The sequence below is a fragment of the Orussus abietinus genome, unplaced genomic scaffold (assembly GCF_000612105.2).
Source record: "Orussus abietinus isolate OABI.00-Male unplaced genomic scaffold, Oabi_2.0 scaffold40, whole genome shotgun sequence".
NCBI lineage: Eukaryota > Metazoa > Arthropoda > Insecta > Hymenoptera > Orussidae > Orussus > Orussus abietinus.
The window spans coordinates 859,595-865,910 of record NW_019394244.1 but is presented as its reverse complement, the minus strand read 5'-3'; positions in this window follow the sequence as shown (position 1 = coordinate 865,910).

Below are 6,316 nucleotides of genomic sequence, written 5' to 3'. Positions count from 1 at the left end.
AGCGAGCAAATACGAGTGGTCACGTTGACGCTAAGTTAAACCCTGTTTATAAATAATGGGAGCTGGTCCAGACGAACGGTTTTTACCACCCATTGTTGCTGCGGATTTTTCATGCCGGTCAACTGGGACCCTTTTTCCATTTTGTCATTTTAATTCCCTATTGCACGGTCGCGATCACTTTTCGATGACACCGTCGACTTGCAACTTGTTACCCTGACGTTATCAGAACTTAGCGGCTGCGATAATTGCCGAGTAATTATTAATATCTTGGCCCGGTCGATTAACCGCCCCAGATTAGGTGCTCGGTACTTGGCTAAGTAACTAAGTACTCGGAAATTACCCGACCAGGAGAAGTTCCCTCCTCGTGGCCGGCATTAAAATATCTAATCATTAATTTCAGCATCCTAAATCAGCTGGAAATTTTTGGAAATCACCAAACCACCAAATTTGAAGGCCGGGTGTCACTTATTACCGAATTACATTGTCGGTGATCAGCGAAATGGCGTAATGGATCCGTTTCACCAGGATTCGGAATATCTTGAGCAATCGACAGGTCGACGTGATTCCGGTTTCGGCGACAGGTGAAATTTTGCCGTATGCAAATTTCGTGTTCAAAACCCCTCTTGGGACTCTGCCAAGGCAGGGTGTCGAATCGAGGTGACCATGAAGAGAAGGCTATTGTCAACGGCTGTTGTCGAAGAATACAAATGCCCGGGACACTGGGCAATGAATTACAGCGTTACGGTTTTCGTAACTCCGGGACGCGGCCTGAATTTTAAAGAAAGTCTCCGAAACGATAAAAATGAGTTAAAGGACAGCGCCGGAGATTGATTGAGGAAGGTCAGCTCGGCGAGAAACTTTAACCAGCGACATAACGCGCGTTACATCGTTTTCAAGTCGTATGAGAGTTTAGATCCTTTTAGATCCCACATCAATTTCCATCGTTTTTAGATTCATCAGGACTTTAGATCCCTTCAAGACCCGCAAAAACACGGCAAACGAAGATGGCCGACGCCATCAAGTTGTTGCATGGTCTTGCAAGACATGGTCTTGCATTTGTTCTTCCCTTTTCTGAATGTGCAGTCTAAAGTGTAGCACTTCGTAACAAAGGAATGGGAAAAAATTGATAAAAGTTCAGTTTAGAATCATTGCAAGACCAAGACTCGACCGAGGAAGACCAAGACATGGTCTTGGTCTTGCAATTGTTCTCCCCTTTTCTGAGTGTGCAGTCTAAAGTGTAGCATTTCGTAACGAAGGAATGGGACAAAATTCATCGAAGTTCAGTTTCAAATCATTGCAAGACCAAGATATGGTCTTGCAGGACCAAGACCAAGACATGGTCTTGCAGGACCAAGACCAAGACATGGTCTTGAATTTGTTCTTTCCTCCCCAAAATGACAAGATGCGCATCCGCCGTCCCGATCGCGATCGCCAGATCCCCGATGGGGGCCGAATCGAAAATCCCGGAGAAGGTAACTCGACGCCGCAGGATGTGTACGGGACAGAAGGTCTTGGGTTACCCCATTGTGGTGTTCCCTTACCGGAACGGGATACCCGGAGCAGGGGGTGCTCCAGGCACTCCGGGGACCAGGAATCCCCGGGACATCCAGCGCACTTAAGCACCTTCGTCCGGGGTAGGGAGCCGAGTTTGGCCGGCGGGAAACTTCCTACGGTTTCTTGTCCGGAAATAGCCTCTCCGGAATTTCCGCGATACCCTAGAAAGGAGACGCCCGAGACGACTATCTCCGGTTCCTGCATATCTTTCGCGAAAGTACCAGAGGAACTTCCCCGCGTGAAGTCCGATCGTCTATGTTCTGAGACCCATCCTATGCCTAAAGAAGTTTGCCAACCGAGTCAATGCTTCTGGCGCATTGTCAATTTTCATCGATTTATTAAAATTAAATGAAAAAAAAATGCCAATATATAGAGACCACCACCATTGCCGATCGAGTCAATGCTTCTGGCGCATTGTCACTTTTCATCGATTTATTAAAATTAAATGAATAAAAAATTCCAATATATGGAGACCACCACCATTGCCGATCGAGTCAATGCTTCTGGCGCAATGTCACTTTTCATCGATTTATTAAAATTAAATGAATAAAAAATTCCAATATATAGAGACCACCACCATTGCCAACCAAGTCAATGCTTATGGCGCATTGTCAATTTTCATCGATTTATTAAAATTAAATGAAAAAAAAATGCCAATATATAGAGACCACCACCATTTTCGATCGAGTCAATGCTTATGGCGTAAGGTCAGTTTTCATCGATTTATTAAAATTAAAAAAAAAAATCCAATATATAGAGACCACCACCATTTTCGATCGAGTCAATGCTTATGGCGTAAGGTCAGTTTTCGCCGACGTAGAGTCGGTTCGGCTCGACAAACCAATCCGGATGTGGTTCTGCCATTATCCACTTGGTTCGGTGCCCTCTCTCGCCTACTTCTGGGCGTTGTGCAGGCTCGTAAACCAAATCGGATAATCGACTAACGAGCCCGCCACGAGGCGGTGCGCGCGACAACGCGACAACCCGCGATAACTCGATCATGCTCGTACGTTAGGGTTCGTCGGGATCCTTATTATTGAAACTCCGGCTTGTCGAAATGCTTTACAGCCCGTTACATGCGAGGCCTCCTGCAAATTAGCCCTCGTGCAAGTAATTTGTCCCGCTGGGCACGCACCGCGCATGCGCGCCGACTAGTTCCGACATGGGAATTGCTTCCTTTTTTATTTTTGTATAACATAAAACATTGAATTATTTTTATATAATATAAAACATTGAATTTTTAGCCATTATTATTTAGTAGTAATGATTTAAGGTGATGGGAAAGGTTTCGCGAGCGATTGAGCTTTCGCACCCCCTTAAACATGTGAATGGTCTCGCGTTATTCTCTGAAAAAGATTGCATTATTTTCTTTGAAGTCTTACGGTAAGATAAGCTCTTATGAGTAATCACGGAATTCCGTTCCGGTATCGATCAATTAATTAGGCAACGAAACAGGAATTTTCTTAACCCGAGCGTGCGGAGCTTTTCCGCCACCTTAACTAGGATCCTAGACAACCTTGATAACCGTGATAACGCGATAATTCCATCGTCGCGTGCAAATGCATGGCCCGATTCAAGCTGCGACTCGGTTGGCAGTAATTTTAGTTATTAAAACTTCGCTCTAAATGTGTCGAACTAATTGGGCCCCTTAATCGGCTCTCTTCAAGGTTAGGGGAACTTGGTCGTCGGATTGTTCATAAGTAAATTTTTTTTCCTGCACTTCAATAGGTCGCAAAGTTTCAAACGATTTCGTATCGACTTAAGGTGAAGTTGAAACACCCTTCAAATCGGTCGATTCGAATACAACACTTTTTTTTAAGGGTATCAGACCAAACTGTCCGAAACTTTGACACGTCACTCCTGATCGTCTAAGAATTGTCCCGACACATACAAAATTTGGATTTTGTAAACAAATTTTTTCATTCAACCCAGACCAAAACCAAAATGGCGTCGAGTTCTTATATTTCGATCGATATACAATTATTAAAGGCTCTGATATGAGAATTTAAAGGGTCAGGACAATTTTACGACAATTTAGAACACTCTGATAATCGATAAATTCACATTTGGACGGGATAAAGGCAAAAAAAGTGTTGTATGCGCTTCTATGCTAAAACGATGGGAATACGAGGTATCGGAGTGAAAATTTAATTGACCTGGAAATCACAGATGGCGCAGGGGGTCCCTCCGCAGTCAATTAGGGCCTCGGAAAGCACGAATCCAGAGGATTTCTGGAGCTTTACTTGGATTTCTTTATAATTATTGTAGGAAAACGACAGGTGGAGTACGCCATTTGGTACAATACCCAATATAATTCGACCCAGCTGTCGATATAAAAACCAACGTCGGCAGCGTAGGCATTTAGAAAGATCTTCTTTATCGACGTCGATCAAGTTCCTCGAGGTGTTTCACTTCGCCTTAAAGTTTGATTCGCTTATCTGGAGGATAGCCATGGTTATTTCCTGAGATGCTGAAAATTGTGCACCGGTACCCTTCCGATAAACCCTGGGAACGAGGTTAACGCGATACGATCGGCTGAAACGACGGCGGATTAATTTCCGCGTTGCCGATCCGCCTTTCCGATACGGCCCGACGCGTTTTAGGTTAAGGCCGGTTCGAATTGAGGGAACATTGGTGGCTAAGAGTTGGGCAACATGGGACATGGACCATGAGGATAATAAAAATGCCCCTGCACTCCTTGATAACGTTAACCGATGAGCGAGGATGAATTTATTGTCCCCGGTTAACTCGGATTTAATTCCCAATCCTTTCGATTCGTCCGTCATTTAAAAGACGCCGAGTTTATGCCTCGTCGTCGCAATAAACATCGCCAGCTTATTGAAACGGTGCTTTTCGCAATGAACCCAACGGGAAGAGCAATTTTAATCCTTTATGCAACATGTCTTCGAATTTTATAGGGCGCAAAGATGGCGGCCAGAATCGAAGATGCGCTCGATGTAAACTTAATCAATTAAACGGCCCTTCTTTTTTATCTATTTCACACTGTTCGAGCTAGGTCCTGAAACTCTTCGTCGTCGATGGCAAGCCTGATAAATAAATAAATTTTTGATAAAAAATCAAATCTGATCCCGTGGTGACGTTTCAAACGATGTAAACTTAATCGATTAAACGCCCCATCTTTTTCTAAAACTTTTCTACATTCCAAACTGTTCGAGCTAGGTCCTGAAACTCTTCGTTCTCGGTGGCAAGCCTGATAAATAAATAAATTTTTGATAAAAAATCAAATCTGATCCCGTGGTGACATTTCATACGATGTAAACCTAATTGATTAAACGCCCCATCTTTCTCTAAAACTTTTCTAAATTCTAAACTGTTCGAGCTAGGTCCTGAAACTCTTCGTCCTCGATGGCAAGCCTGATAAATAAATAAATTTTTGATAACAAAATAAAATCTCCCTCTTCCCGTGGTGACGTTTCAAACGAATCGCTACACCCCGGGTGAAGGTTAAGGTTAAGGTGAAGTGAAACACCCTTCAAATCAGTCGATTCGAATACAACACTTTTTTTTTATGGGAATTAAACCAAACTGTCCGAAACTTTGACACATCACTCCTGATCATCTAAGAATTGTCCTGACACATTAAAAATTTGGATTTCTGGATTTTTTTTTCACTTCACCTTAAGTGTCTTAAAAAAGTCACGCGCGGTCTTTTTCCGTACATCTACTCGTGAGCCATCGAACTTTTGCGTCGCCAACCTTTTTAGCGGGCATTTTTCCCTAACGGGCTCCTCAATGAAGTGTATTTGTTCACAGTGGCCGGATGGGATTCGAGTTTACGATCCATTCGGTCGACGTCGACGGGCTCGGCCTCTTCCGCGAGCGCTTCTTCAATTACGTTCCCCAGGCTCCTCTTCCGCGTTCTCCGCGAGGCCTTAGCATGAAATTAAAGAGAGACCCGTCCGACCGGTCAACTCCACCTTACAGGTTTCTCAAATTCACCGGAGGTTCAATCCCAGGGTGTAAACCCATTTCCCGGCCTTTCTCTACACGCTGAGAAATGAAAAGCAACCGGAGATTCTAATTAAACCGAATCAAGGTGTAAGTATGACACTACTGATTTTGTACTTGAAAATTAAAGACAATTTCAGTGGAATATTATCTGGTTGAATTGTATATATACAATTGTAACTTGTAAATATACAATTGTAACTTGTAAAGAGTACTTTCTACACGCTGAGAAATGAAAAGCAAGCGGAGATTCTAATTAAACCGAATCAAGGTGTAAGTATGACACTACTGATTTTGTACTTGAAAATTAAAGACAATTTCAGTGGAATATTATCTGATTGAATTGTGTATATGTTACGGTGAAACACCGAAATCTGGATAATGTCNCGCCATAAAATACCTCATCAACCTCGGTTGACGTTGAGTTAAAAGATTTTTCGGGCACAACTTTGCTGGATTTTCAAGACCTGGAACCCTGTACTTTTCTTCTTTACTATCAGAAGCTGAAATGTTCATCAAAGAACCGATCCAACCCATGGCAACGCCATAAAATACCTCATCAACCTCGGTTGACGTTGAGTTAAAAGATTTTTCGGGCACAACTTTGCTGGATTTTCAAGACCTGGAACACTGTACTTTTCTTCTTTACTATCAGAAGGTGAAATGTTCATCAAAGAACCGATCCAACCCATGGCAACGCCATAAAAGACCTCATCAACCTCGGTTGATGACTTAAAAGGACTTCGCAACGGATTTCAGAAGCTAAAATGTTCATCAAAAAACCGATCCAACC